Below are 24,107 nucleotides of genomic sequence, written 5' to 3'. Positions count from 1 at the left end.
CTGTATAGTTTTTCCATCCTGGTGTTACAGAGATAGTGTACTTTCTTTCTTTCTTTTAATAAAATCCTTTTCTTTTTAGAACCTGATTGATTTCTTCCCTTGTCTGGATTTTCAGGGGAAGGGGAGGGGGGAAAAGTGAATCCCTCTTTGTTTTGATTCAAGGAGTTTGAATCAAAGTGATCTCTCGCAAGGACTAGGGGAGTGGGGAAGAAGGTGGGGGGGAATGGATTATTTCCCTTTGTGTTAAGATCCAAGGAAGTTGGGATCTGTGTTCCCCAGGGAAAGTTTGGGGGAACAGGGAGTGTGCTAGACACTGGAATTTCTAGCTGGTGGCAGTGTACCAGATCTAAACTAGGATTTAAGTTTAGAGGAGCCCATGTAGGTCCCCATCTTGTGGACGCTAAAGTTCAAAGTGGGGAATAAACCTATGACATGCATGATGCACACATCTTTCAGAACTCCAGCCTGTTCAGGAAGTTGTAAGCAGGGACTTTCTTCATGGACCAGAAGATCACCGTAGGAGAAGTCAAAATGCCCATTGTGATCCTGGGAGACCATGTCTACCCATTAATGCCGTGGTTTATGAAGCCATACACGGGGCAACTTGACAGCAGCAAGGAGCAGTTCAACAAAAGGCTAAGCAAGTGAAGAATGACTGTTGAGTGTGCTTTTGGACATTTAAAAGCCCTTTATGGGAAGCTGGACCTGGCCGATAACTATATTCCTATGCTTATAGCCGCGTGCTGTACACTCCATAATATTCGTGAAGGGAAGGGTGAAAGCTTCACTCAGAGTTGGACCGCAAAGGCTCAGCACCTGGAGTTTGAACAGCCAGAGACCAGGGCTATTAGAGGGGCACAGCGCGGGGCCATAAGGATCAGGGATGCCTTGAGGCAGCAATTTGAAGCCGAAAGCCACTAATATTTGTTGCTATGCTTGGGAGTGCAGTGCTTGTAATGCTAGGAGGTGATTGGTGCAGCCGATGCAATATGTGGATTTAACATAATTGATGTTGCTTTTCAGAACTCTTTTTGCTTTCAATTAATAGAATAAAGATTGCTTTCAAATCAACACAATCCTTTTATTAAAAGACAACAACCAGAGGAGAGAGTCAAACCAAAAAATAACAACCCATCAACAGTGAGGGGGGTTGGAGAAGGGAAGGTCCCAGGAGGAGGAGGGGTCCCAGGACAGCTAAAGATTTGTGTATGTCCAGGGATCATATCCAACCTCCTCCTTTGGAGTACAGTGCAGCGGGTACTGTGCTCCAGCAGGGCCAAACTGCAGAGGGATGGGTGTTGAGTGAAGTGGGTAGTGGGAGTTCACACTGCTGGTCTGTGAGCAGGGAGGAGTGGAATGCCGTGAGTATAGACTGGAGCCAGGAGGTTGATAAGATTGTGCTGGTAGTGTGTGAGGGGAGCATGGGAAAGATTTTTGCGAGAGCAGCTGCAGGGGAGGGCAGGCACAGAGCTGCTCAGTTTGAAGAGCTAGTATCACCTGGAGCATGTCTCCTTGACACTGCATAACCTTTAAGAGACGCTCTGTGGATTCATTCTGGCATGCCGTGTTCTCCTTTCGGTCCCTCTTCTTGCTGTCCTGCCACTCCTTCAATTCCTGTTTCTCGGTGGCGGAGTGCATGATAACATCATGCAGAAAGTCCTCCTTAGTTCTTCTTGGCCACTTTCTAATTCTGTGCCGCCATTCAGCTGCCAATAACCAAGAGGGAGGCTGGGCTTCCAAGGTCACCTCTGTGAAGTTTAATTGCAACATTTTACAGAAGCAGTATTGTTTGTAACACACAAAACACTGATTCAGTGCTTTAAAACACAGCCAGTACTCACACACCTGTCACTAACTGGCTGACCCAAGGCAAGCACACAGGAACCACAAAACCCCCAAAATGGTGAGTAGTCGCAGAGGCAGGGGAAATCACTCTTCCCAGACCCTGCTGTACACTAGGCACGTGGCTTTTGGGGAGAGCCAGCACTGTAGGGGGGACTGATAATCATTCCTGTCCCCACACTTTCCTCAGGATGTGATCATTATGGAAGATATCTCACTGCTGAGGGTGAGCAGGGAATCAAGGGAGGGTCTTCTCCAAGACTATGGCTTCCACCCTGGTCCCTATGTGGCTTGCCTGTGTGCAGCAATGGTCCCCTTTGCCCCCCATGATGGCACAGTGGTGCAAGAAAGTTACTGTTAATGGGGCATGAAACAAAGCAGCTCTGCCGAAGAACCTGTGGCAGCAGATTGCCAAGTATCTCCATGAGAGTTTCCTCGGGATCTCTGAGGGAGATTCCTGTGAAGCGCGGGAGTCAATCAACAGCATGTTCTGCTGCTCAGACTAGGCATGCGGTGGGAGACAATCCTGCTTTCTGCAACCCTCCTTTCCCCAACAACTCACTTCAGTGATTCCCAAAATCAAATCCACTTACCAGGGGCCTCCTCTTCTGTTTGCGCTTCACCAACATCTGATAGCTGTGACTGACTAACCTCCTCCAGGATAGAAAAGAGCTCCTGGCTGCATGCATCTCTGACCTCTGAATCATCCTCTGCCTCTGGGTCCCTCTCCACATCCTTGTCCAAGATTTCCTCCTCCTGGCTCGGTCCACTTTAGACTGGCACACAAGCCACTGAAGTATCCACAGTGGTCTTTGCAGTGGAGGTGGGGTTGCTGCCGATTATCACGTCCATCTCTTTGTAGAATCGGCAGCTCATGGGCATAGAACTGGAGCAATGGTTTGCCTTCCACACCTTGTGGTAGGTGTTCCACAGCTCCTTCACTTTGACCCTGCACTGCAGTGTGTCTCAGTCATGGCCCCTTTCTGTCATGCATCATGAAATCTGTCCGTAGGTATCATAATTCCTACAGCTGGAGCACAGCTGGGACTGGAGCACAGCTGGGACTGGACAGCCTCCTCTCCCCAAATGCCAATGAGGTCCAGCAGCTCAGAATTACTCCAAGCGAGGGATCGCCTCGTGCACAGAGCAGGCATGGCCATCTGGAAAGATGCGCTGAGACCATTGCACACGTCACTGAACAAACAGGAAGGGGACTTTCAACATTCCAAAAGAATTTCGGGATGACGGTTGGTCACCTGAGGGCAGGGCAGTAGAGTTCAAACCCATGACCAGAGAGGCGAGGACAGGCATTGTGGATCACCTCCTGGAGGCCAATCACAGCACTGTAATCTACCAGGCGGTCTACACTGGCACTGCAGCACTGTAGCCCTGGCGCAGAAAGCTGTATGCCTCTCATTGGGGTGTTTTTTTTACAGCGCTACAACTACGCTGTTTCTGCACACTAAGTGGCTTGGCAGTGTGCACACCTCTGGAGTTACAGCACAGAAAGCTGCTTTACTGCACAGAAACTTGCCAGTGTAGACAGGACCTGCCTCTTGAATCACACTGTAAATATGCATGAGAGCTCACAGACAAAGGGCCAGATTGTAAAGCCTTTACCTTGCTGAAACATCTACTCAAATTGTACCACCACAGTCAATTGTTTCACTTGTGTTAGTAATGGCTCACTAAAGGGAGTGAGGGGTTCACAAGTTCACCTGTAAGACAAAACACATGAAAAAACAATTAAATCTCTGATGTAACAGGTGTGGGAGCGAGGCAGAGTCTGATCTGTCTCCGGAGTCTTATGGGTTTCGCTGATGGTTTCTGATCTTTGGGTGTCAGGCTCATTTCCCCCCCCCCCTCTCTCTCTGTCTCTTTCTCTGTCTCTCTGTGTGTTTGGGCTTTGATGCTTGTGCAGTTAGATCTGTGGAAAGAAATGCAATTATTATAACAACAATGGTAAACTGTCCCTGGGTGACACTGCCTGCACTTCTCCCTGACCCAGCCTGAGGCCCAGTGACAGAGGAAGGAGAGACTGTAATGGAAAGATGGGATGGAAAATCCCCACTGTGACATCCCAGTGAGGCACACTCAGACTTTAGATTGTTTGAAATCTCGGTTGGTGTATTATTACTCTGTTTCATCTCTGATATTACGGACACATTTTTCAGTGTGAGCTCAAGGAGACATGATAACCTTCTTTCTCCCTCACTCTTTCTCACCCACACAAAGGGAGTGAACCCAGGACAACCACAGAATGCACAAACATTTCTATATCCTCCTTTCAACTTACCTATGCTATGGGAAGATCATGTGTTCCGCTGATGGTCTCCAGTCCCCTTTTGTTCTCACTATATTATTGGTTAGAAATGGATGCAAACCAAAATCCTGGACCCCAGAACTCTTGATCTTTGGAAGAATAGGGATGAAAGTCTTCTCTGGATCTGAATTCTTTGATTTGGGTCCAGCTGCAAGAGTGATAAAGCCTGGCTGGTAAACCCCTGGCAGAGCTGGAGAAGCAGGCTGTTAGTTGCTCCTCTCCCTGCCTTACTCTTACACTGTGAGGCAGAGATTACGCCCCAACAGAACACACTGGAAAAATGCATTGTGACACCGCATTGATGATTCCACCCTTCCCTGAACTGCTGCTGGCAAATGAAATTGCTGTATTTCAACTGACATTACAAACATGGTGTCCATCCCACTCCCTGCCCCCATGTGCCAGTTCTCATGGCAATGGGGCTTGTTATGCCTGTTTAGCCCAAGTTCTCTGGTTTCTTTACAGGGAATGTAGAGGTTTTTCCTGGAAGAGCAGTTGATATATTTCAGGGACTGCTCCATCCTAACTCTACTGGTTCAGAATAAATCAGACTCACTGCTGGCTGGACTATAATTTGATAATCAATAGGGAGGAGGCTAGAGCTAAAGAATTTCTGCTCATCAGAATGACATTTTCCCCATAGGAAACACTATTTCACTAGGAGGGTGGTGAAGCACTGGAATGGGTTACCTAGGGAGGTGGTGGAATCTCCATCCTTAGAGGTTTTTAAGGCCCAGCTTGACAAAGCCCTGACTGAGGTGATTTAGTTGGGGCTGATCCTGCTTTGAGCAGGGGGTTGGACTAGATGACCTCCTGAGGTCTCTTCCAACCCTGATATTCTATGATTCTATGATCATGTTTCAGACCCTGACCTTTACACATGGTATGAGATTCCCATTAGCAAACACACTTCCTTCCCTGGGGATACAAGGCTCCCACGGCACCAGTTACTGAGAAGCCTGATGCCCTGACTGTGGCCTGCTAAGAGAAATTTATTCTTTTCTTCCTACTCCCTGGGTGTTAAGTAGTAGCAGCAGCTTAGCAACTGCATGTGTATTTCAGCTGTGAAAGTATGTCACCACTGCATGGGGGCTCCATCCTGAAATCCCTGCATTTCTAACATCCATCTGTATATTACATGTTTAGCTTTTCTACAAAGTTACCCAAGAAAAGTTGAGATCACGAAGGTATTTTTATCTCCTATTAGGAAACCAAAAATGTACAGAACTGTCCAAAGCCTACAAGGAGTCACTTAGTGATGAGAGGAGAGAGTGGCTAGGGTTGGAATCAGCTGTCACTGGAAGTTTGAGAAAGAATTGGTGGGGTTGTATATTGTTAATAGGGCTTGGTTTGCTAGAATATAGAACCTTTTGTGAGCTGGGCATGGCATCTGACATTATTTAAATATAGCTGGTTATGTCCTATTGTTTTCAATCTTCACAGTGCTGGTTCATAAGACAGTTGCTTTTAGTTTTACTGTACTAAACATGAAAGTGTCTGCTTGCTACGGCAAACAGAGAATTAATCTTTGAATTATTATGAAAAATCAGTGCATGAATGACACCGTATGTGTAAAATTGAAGGCAGTGGTAGGAAATGAGTGAGTGTATGGACTCAAAGAATGAAAACAGATAATTCTTCTAAAGCAAAACGTAAGAATTGCCAAGTGTAGTTAAGTAACAAGATAGAAAAGATTTGCAGATACTATGGTGGAGGTGAAGAAACCATTCTTTACTTCCTACACTGACATGGCATATAACCACAAAAATTCTTTATGCTACAATCAGTCAGACTGAAAGTGAGACTTCCTCCACTGGCATGTAGCTGCCTTCCCTTTAGCTTAATCAGTCACAGGTTATTTGAAAACCACAGTGATCTGAAAAGATAAAGAGAAGGAAGGAGGCATTTAGGAACCACTTTATTGATAGCCAAAGAAATCCTACTATGATATTAATAGTGTGATTTGCCAAGAAGAGAGTATTCTTCCTCAGAATCCTCTAAAACCAGTGGGTTCAATGAGCTTTGCAGAGATTATATCTCCAAATTATATCTTCAAACTATTTAATAAATAAGTACTGTGATCTTTGTAGTGAATCCTGCAACCCTCACTGAGGGGAATTTGGCCTGAATGAGACAGAAGGTACCCAGGCTATTTAAAATTAAGACCAGGTTTCAGATGCCCATGCGCTATACCAAGTACAGACCAAAATCCCTTCTCTTTCATTTTTTGAACATTTAACCTTTTGTGTCACAGAGTACTATATTGGATTTAAATACAGAGAGGACATACAGAGTACACTCAGATTTTGAACATTGACTATCAGCAAATACAGGCAGACATAGATAGCTTAGACATATAAGTAATTTAAAATGTTTTTCTTAACCCAAATTTGACTAAATATGAGCTCCTTAAGCCTCCAGTTCCATGAGCAGGAGGGATGCAAAAAAGTATGCAACTGGCCTGGAAATTATAAGGAATAATGCCTCAGTGCCAGCATCTCCATCTTCCCATATCCCTACAGGAACATCTCATGGGTATATTGTGGCAACAGGGCTCAGAGTATTGGGAGGGCTTGGGGGTAACAACTCTCTGCATCATTAGCCTCACCCCAGCTCTTTGGGGAATCTTAGTGTGAGTCACATAATGCTGATCATAGCAGCACTAGCTTATATAGAGTCTCTTCCAATTCGGTCTCTCTGGATATTAGGAGATCCAGGGGGTTAGGAGACTGAACTCTCTGCCAATTCTACAGTGTTTCACTGCTACTAATGATTTCCTTGCCAGTCTGACCCCCAACTGAGGAACACTGAAGATGGAACTCTTAGTGCAAACATGAGGGATGATATGGCATTTTGTGACTGAAAGGAATCAGACGGACTGATATGAATTTATTTTGTAAGATTTCATTGTTATGTGATAACAATGAATATGTGGATGTGATAATGAATAAATGGATAGTATAACTAAGTGATATTTGAAAGAAAAAAAATACTGAGTTTCTTTTACTTCTAGCCAGAATCACAATAGTAAATACTTTAAAACTTTGTTTAGGAGAGGATATCAATCTTCATGCTTCATGCTTTAACAACTGAGGCTTGAGAGGAAATCTCCTGGAATTGGCAAAGAGTCCTGTGGCGCCTTATAGACTAACAGACGTTTTGGAGCATGAGCTTTCGTGGGTGAATACCCACTTTGTCGGATGCATGACGAAGTGGACATGCATCCGACGAAGTGGGTATTCACCCACGAAAGCTCATGCTCCAAAACGTCTGTTAGCCTATAAGGTGCCACAGGACTCTTTGCTGCTTTTACAGATCCAGACTAACATGGCTACCCCTCTGATCCTAGAATTGGGATATCCCATAATTGTCTACTGCGGGATTTTTGTGCCTTTTTCTGAAGCATCTGATACTGACCACTGTCAGAGAGACTGGATACTGGACTTGATGACTACTGATCTGACCCATTATGGCAATTTCAATGTTCCTCTTCTCTTCCCTTTCACCCACCTGATTGCTATAGAAGGGAGCTATGGTGCACAACATGAGTAAGGGGTCATGATTAGGTTTTGGTGTGGGTTTTGTTTGATGAAAGTTTTGTGGCCCCCAACAAATTGGCCAAAAAGAAAGCCAGTAGAGACTTTGGAAATTTCAAGGAAGAAAAGTAGTTTGTCCTACCTCACCAGCTGTTTGCCATGCCTCATGTAGCTTTTGGGGGTTCTGCTTCATATGACTGAATTAACGGAAGACAGATAGTGGTTGTATTACCAGGTTCTGCAGAATTCTGTGTGCTTTCTGAGAAGAGAAGAAACACCTTAAGGAAAGCCAGGGTTTAGTGTGAATTCCTAGGACCCGTGAGTGTGAATGATGCTCAGGGGGGATTCCAACCAAATGTTTGTCCATCTTGGAAGTCTTCTTAGCTGTTAATGTAGTGTTATTACACTGAACTCAGACATTTTTACTGCTTTTAACACCTGGTGGTGCTTATGTGGCATTATTTATGTTTATGTCAATGTGCTCTTTAATATTTTTTTCTATGTGTGATATTCTATGTATTGTTTAACATGCATTCTATAAAATGGCATGCAAAAACTACATTAAAAGAACTTTTTTAAGGTTGCTAATTCAAGCCCTCAAAAGTTAGGAAATAAAATTGCCTGCGGCACCTTAATTAAGCCCACTTGTACATGTTCATTATGAGACAGTGTTTAATTACATGATCACATAATATTTTTCCACAGCATCCCTGCCTTATTCAGTACACAGGATGGATGGTGTTCAGTTAATGAGCAGCTATTCAATATTGTGTTTTATCCTCATTGTTCAAGGTGCGGCCTCAGGCTAGATTTATGGCACATAATTCAAACTATCTCTGATGACAGCATTATTAATTCCCTCATGGCGTTCACTATAGTATCTGAGTACTTCACAAACAATAATTTATCTTCATAACACTGCTGTGAGTTGAGGGAGTGATATATTCCTGTTTATAGATGGAAAACTGAAGCATAGAGATTAAGGTAAAAAATGTCCACTAATTTTGGGGGCCCAGTCTGAGATGCTGATGGTCTGATTTTTCAGAGTACAGAGAACTTTATATATGCAAAGCACAGCTGACATTGACTTCAGTCGCAGCTGTGGATGCTCAGCACTTCTGCAAATCGGACATTAGGGTCTCAATCTTGGCATCCAGAAAATGAGAAACACACAATTACTGACCACCTGTGAAAAGTCTGGTTTAAGATAGCTGACAAGGTTCACACAAGAACTCTGTGGCAGTGGCAGGGATAGAATCCAGTTCTCCAGGGCAGCATTCAACTGCCTTAACCATGGGGCCATTTTTTTCTCATCCTGCAACCCCCTTCCTCATTCACTACACACCTTCCAACTTCTACAACAAATAAGGCAGGGTTCCTACAGACAACAGCCTCCTTCACTACGACAACCCTGCTTCACCCACCAGAGTAGGTCTTTCCTATCCACTGAATGAGGCGGGAGTCTTGTGGAAAAAATGGTATGTGAGCATATAATTAAAGATTGTATCGTAATTCATTGTGAACAACAAGCCTACTCGTGATTCTGGCATTTCCTAGCTTTTGAGTGTTTTATTTTCTTTTACTGTAGCTTTTGTGTGTAATTTCATAGTTGTTTTTTTTAAAGCAAACTGAAAAAACTGAAATTCCATCACATGGCATCACACTGACATCTGTCTGGAACCTTTAGATCCATCACACAGACGTCTGCCACTGGAGCTAATGACATAACTGATAGTAGTAGTAGGCTGTCATTCTCAATGTGGACTAGCCTTTGAGGTGGATGAGACCCGCACTTTGCCAGTGGGTTTCACAGACACTTGTTGACAACAGAGGAATGGTGGCAGTCAAGAATCTTGGGTTCCATTCCAGACTCTGGAAGGGAGGGTGCTGTAGTAGGCACAGACTCCTCTGCCTGTTATCCCCTTCTCACCTGTCCCTGTCTCAGTCCTGTCTCTTCATGACTCCTGACTCAGGGTCCCAGTTCCCACCTGCGCCAGCAATGCCCCTCTGCAATGTACATTGGCCAAACTGGACAGAAGGAGTTTGCCTGGGATCCCTCTGAGCGGAGGTATGCTAAGTGCTGCAGTAGGGGGACTGCGCTGGTGAGTATCTGAGTGTCTGTTGGGGGGACAGTTTGGCAGTTTGACTGTGTGCTTGATTGTTTGATTGCTTGTTTGACCAGTTTGATTTGGGAGTGCTTTGTTCCAGCTGGGCCTGACTGTTATAAAAAGGCTGCGAACCAGCTGAGCAGCGAACAGCAGAGAGGCAAACAGAAGGAGTTTGCCTGGGAGTTCGCCTGGAGAGAGATCTTAGAAGGAAGAGACCATGGATGCTGAGCAATCCGCCGTTGTGACCTGCACAGGATGCGCCATGTTTGTCTTCCTTCCACAGGATAGAAGCGACTTTGTCTGTACAAAGTGCAAGCTGATCTCCATCTTGGAAGAGAAGATTCAAGGTCTGGAGAAACGAATAACAACCCTGCATTCCATAAAAGAAAATGAGGATTTCCTGGATAGACGTCAGGATCACCTTCAGCGGGCACAATGTTCTGAAGATTCAGAGAAGGCTATGCAGTGGGGACAGAAGACCAGCGAGGATAAGTGGCGGCATGTGACTTCCAGAAGGGGAAAGAGTACCAGAAACATCCATGTACCAGAAACACAGATACAGGTGAGCAACCGTTTTCATGTTCTCTCCACAGGTACTAGTGCAGAGAGTGGAGTGGATGATACACCTGAGGGAACAGAGCAGAAGGAGACTCCACTGATTGGAAGGCATGAGATGCGCCGTCTTAGGGATGGGGGTTCCACGACCACCACTCCCAAGAGGACGAGGAGGAGGGTGGTGGTGGTTGGGGACTCTCTCCTCAGGGGGACTGAGTCATCTATCTGCAGCCCTGACCGGGAAAACCGAGAGGTGTGCTGCTTGCCAGGGGCTAGGATTCACGATGTGACGGAGAGACTGCCGAGACTCATCAAGTCCTCGGATCGCTACCCCTTCCTGCTTCTCCACGTGGGCACCAATGATACTGCCAAGAATGACCTTGAGCGCATCACTGCAGACTACGTGGCTCTGGGAAGAAGGATAAAGGAGTTTGAGGCGCAAGTGGTGTTCTCGTCTATCCTCCCTGTGGCAGGAAAAGGCCAGGGTAGAGACCGTCGAATCGTGGAAATCAACGAATGGCTACGCAGATGGTGTCAGAGAGAAGGGTTTGGATTCTTTGACCATGGGATGGTCTTCCAAGAAGAAGGACTGCTAGGCAGAGATGGGCTCCACCTCATGAAGAGAGGGAAGAGCATCTTTGCAAGCAGGCTGGCTAACCTAGTGAGGAGGGATTTAAACTAGGTTCACCAGGGGAAGGAGACCAAAGCCCTGAGGTAAGTGGGGAAGTGGGATTCCGGGAGGAAGCACAAGCAGGAAACTGCAAGAGGGGAGGACTCTTGTCTCAGACCGAGAAAGCGGGACAATCAGCGAGTTATCTTAAGTGCCTATACACAAATGCAAGAAGCCTGGGGAACAAGCAGGGAGAACTAGAAGTCCTGGCACAGTCAAGGAATTATGATGTAATTGGAATAACTGAGACTTGGTGGGATAACTCACATGATTGGAGTACTGTCATGGATGGATATAAACTGTTCAGGAAGGAGAGGCAGGGCAGAAAAGGTGGGGGAGTTGGGTTGTATGTAAGAGAGCAGTATGACTGCTCAGAGCTCCAGTATGAAACTGCAGAAAAACCTGAGAGTCTCTGGATTAAATTTAGAAGTATGAACAACAAGGGTGATGTCGTGGTGGGAGTCTGCTACAGACCACCGGACCAGGGGGACGAGGTGGACGAGGCTTTCTTCCAGCAACTAACAGAAGTTGCTAGATCACAGGCTCTGGTTCTCATGGGTGACTTTAATCACCCCGATATCTGCTGGGAGAGCAATACAGCAGTGCACGGGCAATCCAGGAAGTTTCTGGAAAGTGTAGGAGACAATTTCCCAGTGCAAGTGCTGGAGGAACCAACTAGGGGGAAAGCTCTTCTTGACCTGCTGCTCACAAACAGGGAAGAAATAGTAGAGGAAGCAATAGCGGATGGGAACCTGGGAGGCAGTGACCATGAGATGGTCGAGTTCAGGATCCTGACACAAGGAAGAAAGGAGAGCAGTAGAACAGAGACCCTGGACTTCAGAAAAGCAGACTTCGACTCCCTCAGGGAACTGATGGGCAAGGTCCCCTGGGAGAATAACATGACGGGGAAAGGAGTCGAGGGAAGCTGGCTGTATTTTAAAGAAATCTTATTGAGGTTGCAGGAACAAACCATCCCGATGTGTAGGAAGAAAAGTAAATATGGCAGGCGACCAGCTTGGCTCAACAGTGAAATCCTTGCTTGTCTTAAACACAAAAAAACAGCTTACAAGAAGTGGAAGATTGGACAAATAACCAGGGAGGAGTATAAAAGTATTGCTCAGGCATGCAGGAGTGAAATTAGGAAGGCCAAATCATGCTTGGAGTTGCAGCTAGCCGGAGATGTTAGGAGTAACAAGAAGGGTTTCTTGAGATATGTTAGCAACAAGAAGCAAGTCAAGGAAAGTGTGGGCCCCTTGCTGAATGAGGGAGGGAACCTAGTGACAGAGGATGTGGAGAAAGCTAGTGTACTCAATGCTTTTTTTGCCTCTGTCTTCACAGACAAGGTCAGCTCCCAGACAGCTGCACTCTGCAGCATGGTATGGGGAGGAGGTGACCAGCTCTCTGTGGGGAAAGAAGTAGTTCGGGACTATTTAGAAAAGCTGGACGAGCACAAGTCCATGGGGCCGGATGCGCTGCATCCGAGGGTGCTAAAGGAGTTGGCCGATGAGATTGCAGAGCCATTGGCCATTATCTTTGAAAAATCATGGCGATCGGGAAAGGTCCCGGATGACTGGAAAAAGGCTAATGTAGTGCCCATCTTTAAAAAAGGGAAGAAGGAAGATCCAGGGAACTACAGGCCAGTCAGTCTCACCTCAGTCCCTGGAAAAATCATGGAACGGGTCCTCAAGGAATCAATTCTGAACCACTTAAAGGAGGGGAAAGTGATCAGGAACAGTCAGCATGGATTCACCAAGGGCAAGTCATGCCTGACTAACCTAATTGCCTTCTATGATGAGATAACCGGCTCTGTGGATGAAGGGAAAGCAGTGGATGTGCTATTTCTGGACTTTAGCAAAGCTTTTGATACAGTCTCCCACAGTATTCTTGCCAGCAAGTTAAAGAAGTCTGGGCTGGATGAATGGACGGTAAGGTGGATAGAAAACTGGCTAGATGGTCGGGCTCAACGGGTAGTGATCAATGGTTCCATGTCTAGTTGGCAGCTGGTATCAAGTGGGGTGCCCCAAGGGTCGGTGCTGGGGCCGGTTTTATTCAATATCTTCATTAACGATCTGGAGGATGGTGTGGACTGCACCCTTAGCAAGTTTGCAGATGACACTAAACTGGGAGGAGTGGTTGATACACTGGAGGGTAGGGATAGGATACAGAGGGACCTAGACAAATTAGAGGATTGGGCCAAAAGAAATATGATGAGGTTCAACAAGGACAAGTGCAGAGTCCTGCACTTAGGACGGAAGAATCCCATGCACTGCTACAGACTAGGGACCGAATGGCTGGGCAGCAGTTCTGCAGAAAAGGACCTAGGGGTTACGGTGGATGAAAAGCTGAATATGAGTCAACAGTGTGCCCTTGTTGCCAAGAAGGCTAATGGCATTTTGGGTTGTATAAGTAGGGGCATTTCCAGCAGATCAAGGGACGTGATCATTCCCCTCTATTCAGCACTGGTGAGGCCTCATTTGGAGTACTGTGTCCAGTTTTGGGCCCCACACTACAAGAAGGATGTGGATAAATTGGAGAGAGTCCAGCGGAGGGCAACAAAAATGATTAGGGGGCTGGAGCACATGACTTATGAGGAGAGGCTGAGGGAACTGGGATTGTTTAGCCTGCAGAAGAGAAGAATGAGGGGGGATTTGATAGCTGCTTTCAACTACCTGAAAGGGGGTTCCAAAGAGGATGGATCTAGACTGTTCTCAGTGGTAGAAGATGACAGAACAAGGAGTAATGGTCTCAAGTTGCAGAGGGGGAGGTTTAGGTTGGATAGTAGGAAAAACTTTTTCACTAGGAGGGTGGTGAAGAACTGGAATGGGTTACCTAGGGAGGTGGTGGAATCTCCTTCCTTAGAGGTTTTTAAGGTCAGGCTTGACAAAGCCCTGGCTGGGATGATTTAGTTGGGTTTGGTCCTGCTTTGAGCAGGGGGTTGGACTAGATCACCTCCTGAGGTCCCTTCCAACCCTGAGATTCTATGATTCTATGACAGTCCCTATGTAAAAGAATAAGTGGACACAAATCGGACATCAGGAATGGTAACATACGTTTCAATCTTCCTGGACATTTTATAACAGATTTAAAAGTAGCTATACTTGAACAAAAAACTTCAGAAACAGACTTCAAAGAGAAACAGCAGAACTAAAATTAATTTGCAAATTTAACACCATTAATTTGGGCTTGAATAGGGACTGGGAGTGGCTGGCTCATTACAAAAGCAGCTTTACCTCTCCTGGAATTGACACCCCCTCATATATTATTGGGAGTGGACTACATCCACCCTGATCGAATTGGCCCTGTCAACACTGGTTCTCCACTTCTAAGGTAACTCTCTTCTCTTCATGTGTCATTATATAATGCCTGCATCTGTAATTTTCACTCCATGCATCTGAAGAAGTGGTGTTTTACCCACAAAAGCTTATGCCCAAATAAATCTGTTAGTCTTTAAGGTGCTACCAGACTCCTTGCTGTTTTTGTGAATACAGACTAACATGGCTACCCCCCTGATACTTGATACTATAAAAGTAACATCCCTGGGGCAGCAGATAAGTTGGAAAGATGTGGGAGGGGCCAGAATAATGGCGACTGGGGAAGAAGGGGACAATGATGGTGATGAGAAAGATAATGGTTAAGTATGAAAGATAAGGATGTACGTATGGACGCCCAAATGTACTTTCTGTATTAGCTCTATCAGCTTTGCATTTAAGTGCATGTATAATCTTTGCTAAATTATTAATAAATCATATATTTATATATAGAAAGAGTTCCTATAATGTGAGTGTTGTACCTGTGCACATCATGGTTCCCAAATTATATGATAATTTTACAATAATCTTACTGGGCCTGATCTTGGGACAAGAACCTGTTAATCCTCAAGTTACAATTATATTTACCCAACTTTGGGTCAGGGTATATCATGCTCAATGAAGTTGGAATATTAGGAGATTTTTAGCTCTAAGAAGACTCCACTGTGCATGTGCAAACTGGTATTTATCAAAGACATAAATTGGCCAAATTCAGGTGACTTTCACAGGATCAGCAAAAAGCACATCCCTGACACAATAGCCACGTCATGCCAAATATCGCATTTCTTTTCCAAAGCACGGGAGATCTAAAACTTAAAAGAAAAAGTGTCCAGAATTTTTTAATAAGAACAAACCAATGTATTTTTCTCTAGCTTTGTCTCAGAAAATATTGAATATTTTGGCTGAAACATTTCAACACAGCCAGCATAGAAAATTTCAACTAAAGTGGTTAAAATTTGTCAAAATTATAAGCATCTGACAATAGGGTCTTATAAATGGGAAATTTCAGCCCCACCTATAATATATGAACTGGAAAAAACACTTAATAGAATGAAAGAAAGACCCTTATAGCCAATGGAGTTACTGTTTCTTAACAGTCTATACAGGAATGAATCTGAAAGCCAGTGTCAGAAATGGAAACTAACCATTTCTTCACTGTCTACCAAAGCTTTATGAATGATTTTATAAAATGTTCTTATTCATGGGTGCCAGTTAACTTAGTCTGACCTGAGTGCCATTGTAAATGAGCAGCAGGTAACAGTATTCATTTCATACAAACCGAACATAACGAAACAGTGGCTACAATGAGGTCAGACCTTCCGACAACAATTCCGGGCCCCAAGGCAGAACAGTCAATGGGCCCACTAGAAAGGGATGGCTAAGGTTTACGATGCTACTTTTTATCTTATTGATAACACATTATAACCCACTATACACAAGTTATGGCATTGCTTAATGTAGTTAACTATTTTTTTTCCAATTACACCAGTATTACACCAATTGTGAGCCTAAATATAAGATGTAGAATTTGTTATTTTGAATTATATATTTAAATTAAATAAATACATTATGGAATGAAATTGGAGAGAGTCCAGCGGAGGGCAATGAAAATGATTAGGGGGCACATTACTTATGAGGTGAGGCTGAGGGATCTGGGCTTATTTAGTCTGCAGAAGAGCAGAATGGAGTGGGAGGGGGGATTTGATAGCAGCCTTCAACTACCTGGTATGAAATTAATTCTTTATAGGATATGAAGGATTGCATACAGTACATATGCTATGGAAGAGGAAGTTGAAATAAAACATACAACACAAATTTTCATTTCTAGGAAAAATATTGGACTTTATCTGATCTTGAGAGGAAAAGTCATTTGTATGCATGTGCTGAATGTGGGGCTTTGTATATTTGGACAGAGACCAATCTTATTGATAGTGATATACTGAAAACATCATAGCCAAAGATGCCTTCCTGAATATTGCTAGTTATTTTTTTAAGATACAAATATGTGAAGTGACAATGGCATTCACTGAATTGTGTGTGTGTGTGTGTGTGTGTGCGCGCGCATGTGCAGTGCTGCACCTGTGCTGGCTGGTGCCCATCGAGCTGCCGGTTGTGCTGCTGGGTGTGCTCTTCTGTCCAGGCCAGGGCTTCCACATGCCTGCCTGGCTGCCTTCGCTGCTGCCGGTACCACCCCGCATGCACCTAGGAGCCCTGCAGCCTGCTGGGGAGATTTAAAAGGGCCCCTGGGCAACTACCATGCTTTGCCCCTCTGGTCAGTGGGCCTGAATAAGGTAATTCAGCTACCCTGCAACATTTCTGCTTAGGCTGTATAAATTAGGAGCATAGGCCTAGAGTCACAAAACTACTTAGGCACTTAAGTCCTGGTTTTAGGCTCCACTGCCTAAAATTCCTGCAAGCGCCTAAATTTAATTTGTGCCTAAGTTTTCCCAATAAAAAGCTCCCTAAGTGTCCTTTTTTTTGCCTCTGGACATGAGCACTGCTGCCTCCCTCCAGGTGTCTAGGCACCTATCTCCCAACTAAACCCAGAGTAAGCTGCAAAGCAGGGAAAGTGGGGCATTCTGCAGCTTAACTCACATGAGGGGCCTGATACAGTAGGCATGCTCAGAGGCCACCTCACTCTCAGATTGAGCTTTGGGGGTGAGTTCACCCAAACAGTTTGGGGGTGGAGAGGATGTCCCTTATAACTTTTAGCCCAGTGGTTAGAGCATTCACCTGAGAAGTAGCAGCTCCCTATTCAAATCAAATCCCTTCTCATCAGCTGAACAGGGGGACTTGAAGCAGGGGTCTCCAATATCCTGTTTGACTACTCTAACCAATGGGCTAAAAATGAAGAGGGAACTCCTACTGCCCTGTCCCCCTTGGATTCTTGAAACACTGGCCCCAACTCCAAAAAGTGTTTCTGACTGTGAACCACTAGCAGAAATAGGTGCCTCCATGCAGTTCAGACTTAGCCTGTCTCCATGAGGGGGAAGAGTTTTGGCTCTGGTTGGTTTAGGTGGCTCCCTAGCATGATGGCTTTTGTGAATCCCATTCTTATCTTTCCCCATTCATTGTATAGGAGGCTAGGTACGTAACTAATATTTTGTGAATCCCAGTGTGTTCCTGTGATTTTCTAGGCATCTAAAAGTTAGGTGCTGTGATGCTCGGCACTGCAATGCCTTAGTCCTTTAGTGAATCTAGGCCAGTGGTGGGCAACCTGCAGTCCACGGGCCACACGCAGCCCATCAGAGTAATTCGCAGGCAGGCCATGAGACAGTTTGTTTACATTGACTGTCTGCAGGCACAGCCACCCACAGCTCCCAGTGGCTGTGGTTTGCCGTTCCTGGCCAATGGGAGCTGCGGGAAGTGGTGGCCAGCACGTCCCGGAAACGGCGAACCGCGGTCACTGGGAGCTGCAAGCAGCCGTGTCTATGGACAGTCAATGTAAACACCGCTGATCAAGGCCATACTTTTTGACTGGGCTGTGCAGAAAAACAAAATAGCAGCATTCAATTATGGATAGATAGATTTTTTAAAAACATACAATCATTCTGAAATATTTGGCACTAATCAATCATCAGCAATAACTGCTGCCAGTGTAACATTGGAAGTTCAGAATATCCAAAAGAGGGATTAGTGAATGTGTGACAAGGATTAGCTATTTATTCATTTAAGCATTTTTTCAGATCGTTGGCTAGCAGAAACTAAATTGTTGGTAAGCTAAAAATAAATTTAAAGTGCTGCTGTTACTAGAAAATCCTGGTCAAAACAAGTTACAGACACTGATATATAATTGTTCATTCTAGTCTCCAGTTGACATTTATCCACATTTAAAAATCACTACAGAAGTTCAGCACAATGGATGTGGCTGCTCAGAGAGCCACATGGTCTCTTTTACACTGGGTGTGTTGTCAGTCAGGAGTGAAATGCACTGGTAGAGATGCATATGGGAAGTTTGCACAATGCTTTCCTTTATTATGCCTGACTTCAGCTGATGCTGTTTGTTGTCATTCTCCAGACAATCCGGGTCAGTTCCTCAGCTTGTGTAAATTGGTGTGGCTCCACTCACTTCACAATGGAGCTACACTGATTTATACCATCTGCGATCTGGACCCTACTTTTTTTTTTTAATGTAAAAAAGTCACATCATTTCCCCCCTTTTAGAAATCAGACATATATAGTTAACGTATTAAAGAACAGCATAATGAGATGCTACCCCATGTTTTATAATGGAAGAAAAGAAGGGTTATACTGGGTCAAATTGATCCCAGTGTGACTCCATTGACTTAAAATGTAGTCGCTTCAGTCTTTAGCCCGTTGTTGCTGGAAGTAAAGAGGAATCGATGCTATGGATAAAACTAAGTTTTGTGATTCTACCAGCAATAAATAAATAAATTAATTAAATAAAATTGTTTTTCAAAACCCAAATATAGTATGATGTATTCTGTGCAACTATAGGTTAGTAAAGAATAATTGAAATATACTAAAGCACTGGCTACTGCATAGGCTGATGGGGAACTGGGCTGGCAGAGTTCAGTGGTGACATTATGGTGATGGTATTGTTATACCCTGTGCAGTAACTAAGCAGGGACTGGGAAAGCCATTCAAAATGCTTTGCAATGAGATTGCTGTAACATATAATATACTGAGACAAACTTCAGACAGTCATGTACTTTATAAGCTATCACGAGAAATTGTACAGACAGAGGGGGAAGCACTGGGCAGAAATCTTTCAACTCTATTATGTTTTCCCCCCAAAGCCAAAGAATTGCTTCTTTATAATACCATGAACTAGCACTATGGAATAGGTCATACAAATCAAGAAGCATGCTCTCCACATTTGTGTGTGTACATGATCTGATCCAGCAATAGAAGATCTGCACCAGTCCCATTGCAGATTATTCCAGGTATAGCAGGAATTCTTGAATCTTCTCCCTTTTGTACACCAGCAAACAGAAAAGCATGGACTAGGCAATTCAACAGCTGATCCTTATGGCAGAAGGAATGAGTTTCTTTTACATTCAAAGAGATAGGAGCCCATTTGTGGAGTTTGGGGGCGTGGACTCCAGGGTTACCTCATTGTAACTTTCATTACAGTTAGCTGAAAGGGAAGAAACAAAATAGAACTGACAGGGAATTTTTCAACGAAATGCTGTATGAGTGCCCCTACCACTGGGCTGGTTCTCTCTCTGTTTTCTTGTAAAAAAATACAAAGGATCCTGACGTGAAACCAAATGTTGAATTTTTTCACCAAATGGAGGTTTTGTGTTCTGACCATTCCTAACAGTAAAACATACTGTAATTAAATTAACCTTGTAGAAGCCTTAACTTTCTCAACAACACAAGCTGTACCAGTTGTAAACATAAATGCAGTAGTTCATAGCAGGCTATAGCCCTCCAGCCCCAAAAAAGGACACTTCCTGAATGTGTTTTGTTTTCCAAACTCTCTTTAAAGTTACTGTATTATCTTTAACTGAGAAAAAAGGTGAAAATTGAAGTTAATGAAAATGAAATGAAAGCATGATGAAATTACAGCCCAATCATTAGAAACATCCAGTTTTACCAAATGCAATGATGCAACAGTCAGAGCAAATAAATAAGCAGTCAACTCCAGCTATAACCTGATTACACTGATTAGATCCAACTATTCCTAGGTGTTTATACATCACCACAATTAAGTAACAGATTTGCATAGAATATCACCCTTTGCTGTAAAGCTCTTTAAAACAATTTGTAACAGCTCTCAGTATGTACAAATATAATCACCAGTAAGTAAAAATCTCTCCTTTTCTATATGTAGTTATAATTTCCTCTGCTAAAAGAATCTACCCAATCTGTGACTTACTTATCCCATAGGCAAAGAAGACATAAGGTTACATAGGGTACACAGCCTCAGTTTTACTAGCACTGAGATGTTGTGGTATAATATTGATTGTATGATTAGAAAGCACTATACAGAATCTAAAAAAAAAATCAACATTGTGAATATAATTCCTTGTATGTAAGCCAAAATTTACAGTATTGTTATTTTTATGTCTCTATCACAATGTCTCTAGGCACATATCCAGAAAAGTAAGACAAAATCAATATAACTTAATTAAACAAAATAGACCCTCATATAAAAAAATGGGAATCCAAATACAATCGTTCAGGTTAAAGTCTGAGGAACAGTTTGTCCTTGGGCCTTGTGTTGGTCTGTAGTGGGGAAGGGCACAACTTGCTTTCTTCTATCACTCTTGTTTGCCCCATGCATAGATCAGGGAGAACTGCAGTTCATGCGTTTGGGGAAGCACAGTGACAGTTCTGCGTATGCAATCCAGGAGCACGCATTGCCCCAAAGTGAGCAGCGAGCAGCAGGGCAAGAGGTGGGTGGTGATGTAGCTTTTAAGATGGTGCAGCCTATGTGCTTCTGTTGTGCAATGGGGACCTTGGGAAGGATCGTGCCCTCCTTCTGTCTGCACAAATGATGTGGCTAAATTCCATAGTCCAGCCCTCAGTGAGTATGAGGTCTGTGCACTGTGTCCTTATGTTCTTGAATTAATTGGTGCAGTGAGTGCCAGAGTCAAAGATCCTTTGGTTTGCCAGCTCAAAAGGATTTTTCATTTAGAAATTTATGTTATAGTAAAACAACAACAAAAAATAGAAAAATGGTTGAAACTGAATTTTTTAAAAATAAATTATCAAAACAAAATGTTTCCATTGACCAAACCTTGGTTTTTAATATATTTTAGGTTTGGCAAAATTTTCAAGATTTTGACTTTTTGTCCCAATGCAGGACAAATCTTGAAAATTTTCATGGGATGGGAAAACCACTTCCCAGCAAGCACTAATTTTATATGGTAAATGCAGGATGCCAACTTTACACTGTTTAAATTTACATCTAAGGCCTTTGCAACTCTGATTGGTTTTATGCGTTTTGGGGAGATTTATGAAGCCACAAAGGGTCGTGGGTAGTGCCCTACCAAATTTATGGCCATGAAAAATGCGTCACGGACCGTGAAATTTGGTATTTTGTGTGCTTTTACCTTATACTATACAGATTTCATGGGCAAGACCAGTGTTTCTGAAATTCGGGGTCCTGACTCAAAAGGGAGTTGCAGGGAGCACAAGGTTATTTTAGGGGGGCTGCGGCATTGCCATCCTTACTTCTGTGCTGCCTTCAGAGCTGGGCAGCTGGAGAGAAGCAGCTGCTCACCATGCACCCAGCTCTGAAGGCAGTGCCCTGCCAGCAGCAGTGCAGAAGTAAGAGAAACAATACCATACCATGCCATCCTTATTACTGTATTCCTGCCTTCAGAGCTTCGCGACCAGAGAGTGGCGGCTGCTGACTGAGGGCACAGCTCTGCGGGCACCAGTGCAGAAGTAAGAGTGGCAATACCATACCATGCCATCCTTACTTCTGTGCTGCTGCTGGTGGTGGCTCTGCCTTCCGAGCTGGGTTCCCAGCCAGCAGCCACCACTCTCCAGCTGCCCAGCTCTGAAGGCAGCAGTGCAGAAGTAAGAGTAGCAGTACCACAATCCCCTCCACCCAAAGCCTTTTGCCCCCTCCCACTTCCACAACTCCTTTTTGGGTCAGCACCCCTACAATTACAACTTTGTGAAATTTCAAATTTAAATAGCTGAAATCATGAAATTTATGATTTTTTAAATCATATGACTGTGAAATTTACCAAAATGGACTGTAAATTTAGTAAGGCCCTCATCATGGGAGTTAGGCACCTAAATCCCATTTGTACCTTTGAAAAAAACTCCCCCTTACTTTTGATAACTTTTTTATACTGCTTGGGGGTGCAGCTGGTGCATGAGCCTACTCAGCCAGTCTTGTATCAGCACTGAGTTCCCCACCACTTGTAGAATTTTTTGCTTCCCATGAAGCTAGAATCTTGCCCCTTTTTTGATAATAGACAAGAATCCAGTGCTCCAAGTTGACTATACTGGTGTATGGCATTTCTTCTGGCATCAGCTGGTTCCCACATCTGATCTGTCTGATCAATACTTATGATGTGTTATTTATAGTTCATATCACAGAAGCATTTTTTGTTTTAAAATCTACACTGAGATTTCAAGTATCTGGCAAGTGTGAGATCAAGACAAAAAATATTTTAGCCAAGGAAATTGACATGATTAGTTTCTAAAATACCATGCTATTAAGGAACCAGTCTTGCTCCCTTTAATATCAATGACAAACCTTCCATTGATTTCAGTGGGAACAAGACTGGGCCCAAACTACATGCAGAAATAAATTACAGAAATACATCAAATCAGAAGATTACAGGAGATTAATACAGGGAAGTCTTCATCCCTTCATCCTTGTTCTTAAACTGCTGATACAGTACAATATGTTCATTCTTAGTGGGGTTGGTGGCACTGCTTATTATTAAGATTGCCCAATATGTCTCACTCTAGAACCCTCTTTCAGTTGCTTATAACTTGGTGAAACTTTAATCATTCTATGCTGATGCCTTCCATGATGGGCACCTGCCTCAGAGGGATTTTTTTAAAAAATTCAACAAAAACACTTCAGCTGTTTCTGAAAAGAGTAGGAAGAAATACATTGTTTTGTGCATGTTAAAAAATTCTGATAACCTTTTTTTGAAATGATCTAATACTCCAGTACTGTAGAGCAGGGACATGACATTTAGCAGAGGGTGGCCTTGGTATCAGAGATGTGCTTTTTCAGTGCCCATGAAAAGCCAACAAAATGTGGCCAAGTTATGGCTCTGAAAAAAAAAGTCACAATTTGCACATGTTGAGTAGAGTCTTGTTAGAGCTTTGACGCTACATTTGCCCAAGATGCTATCTCCACTGAGACTGTTCCAGCTCATGGCTCACCAGGACTTTCCCTGCAATTGCCAATATGTGTTCCTGTGGTCGATGCCAAATTAGACAAATTAGAGGATTGGGCCAAAAGAAATATGATGAGGTTCAACAAGGACAAGTGCAGAGTCCTGCACTTAGGACGGAAGAATCCCATGCACTGCTACAGACTAGGGACCGAATGGCTGGGCAGCAGTTCTGCAGAAAAGGACCTAGAGGTTACGGTGGACGAAAAGCTGAATATGAGTCAACAGTGTGCCCTTGTTGCCAAGAAGGCTAATGGCATTTTGGGTTGTATAAGTAGGGGCATTTCCAGCAGATCGAGGGACGTGATCATTCCCCTCTATTCAGCACTGGTGAGGCCTCATTTGGAGTACTGTGTCCAGTTTTGGGCCCCACACTACAAGAAGGATGTGGATAAATTGGAGAGAGTCCAGCGGAGGGCAACAAAAATGATTAGGGGGCTGGAGCACATGACTTATGAGGAGAGGCTGAGGGAACTGGGATTGTTTAGTCTGCAGAAGAGAAGAATGAGGGGGGATTTGATAGCTGCTTTCAACTACCTGAAAGGGGGTTCCAAAGAGGATGGATCTAGACTGTTCTCAGTGGTAGAAGATGACAGAACAAGGAGTAATGGTCTCAAGTTGCAGAGGGGGAGGTTTAGGTTGAATATTAGGAAAAACTTTTTCACTAGTAGGGTGGTGAAGAACTGGAATGGGTTACCTAGGGAGGTGGTGGAATCTCCTTCCTTAGAGGTTTTTAAGGTCAGGCTTGACAAAGCCCTGGCTGGGATGATTTAGTTGGGTTTGGTCCTGCTTTGAGCAGGGGGTTGGACTAGATCACCTCCTGAGGTCCCTTCCAACCCTGAGATTCTATGATTCTATGCCAGAGCTGGGCAATGGAACTAAGAGCAAGAAGTCTGTCCCTCCTGTGTTCTCAGTGCTGCCC

The 24,107-nt window shown here is 44.0% G+C and overlaps 1 long non-coding RNA gene across 1 annotated transcript; it reads right to left on the bottom strand.

Moving 5' to 3' along the window:
• Positions 1-1,187: 1,187 nt before the first annotated feature.
• Positions 1,188-4,385, bottom strand: LOC120398369. Its single transcript, XR_005594338.1, has 3 exons — positions 4,139-4,385; positions 2,436-3,560; positions 1,188-1,748 (listed from the first exon to the last, which is right to left on the bottom strand). It is a non-coding gene; the product is annotated as an uncharacterized LOC120398369 (long non-coding RNA).
• Between the last annotated feature and the right edge of the window lie 19,722 nt (positions 4,386-24,107).

Source organism: Mauremys reevesii, linkage group 2 (assembly GCF_016161935.1).
Source record: "Mauremys reevesii isolate NIE-2019 linkage group 2, ASM1616193v1, whole genome shotgun sequence".
Lineage (NCBI taxonomy): Eukaryota > Metazoa > Chordata > Testudines > Geoemydidae > Mauremys > Mauremys reevesii.
Note: the sequence above shows the minus strand (reverse complement) of the source record. Positions and strands in the feature narration are given on the sequence as shown.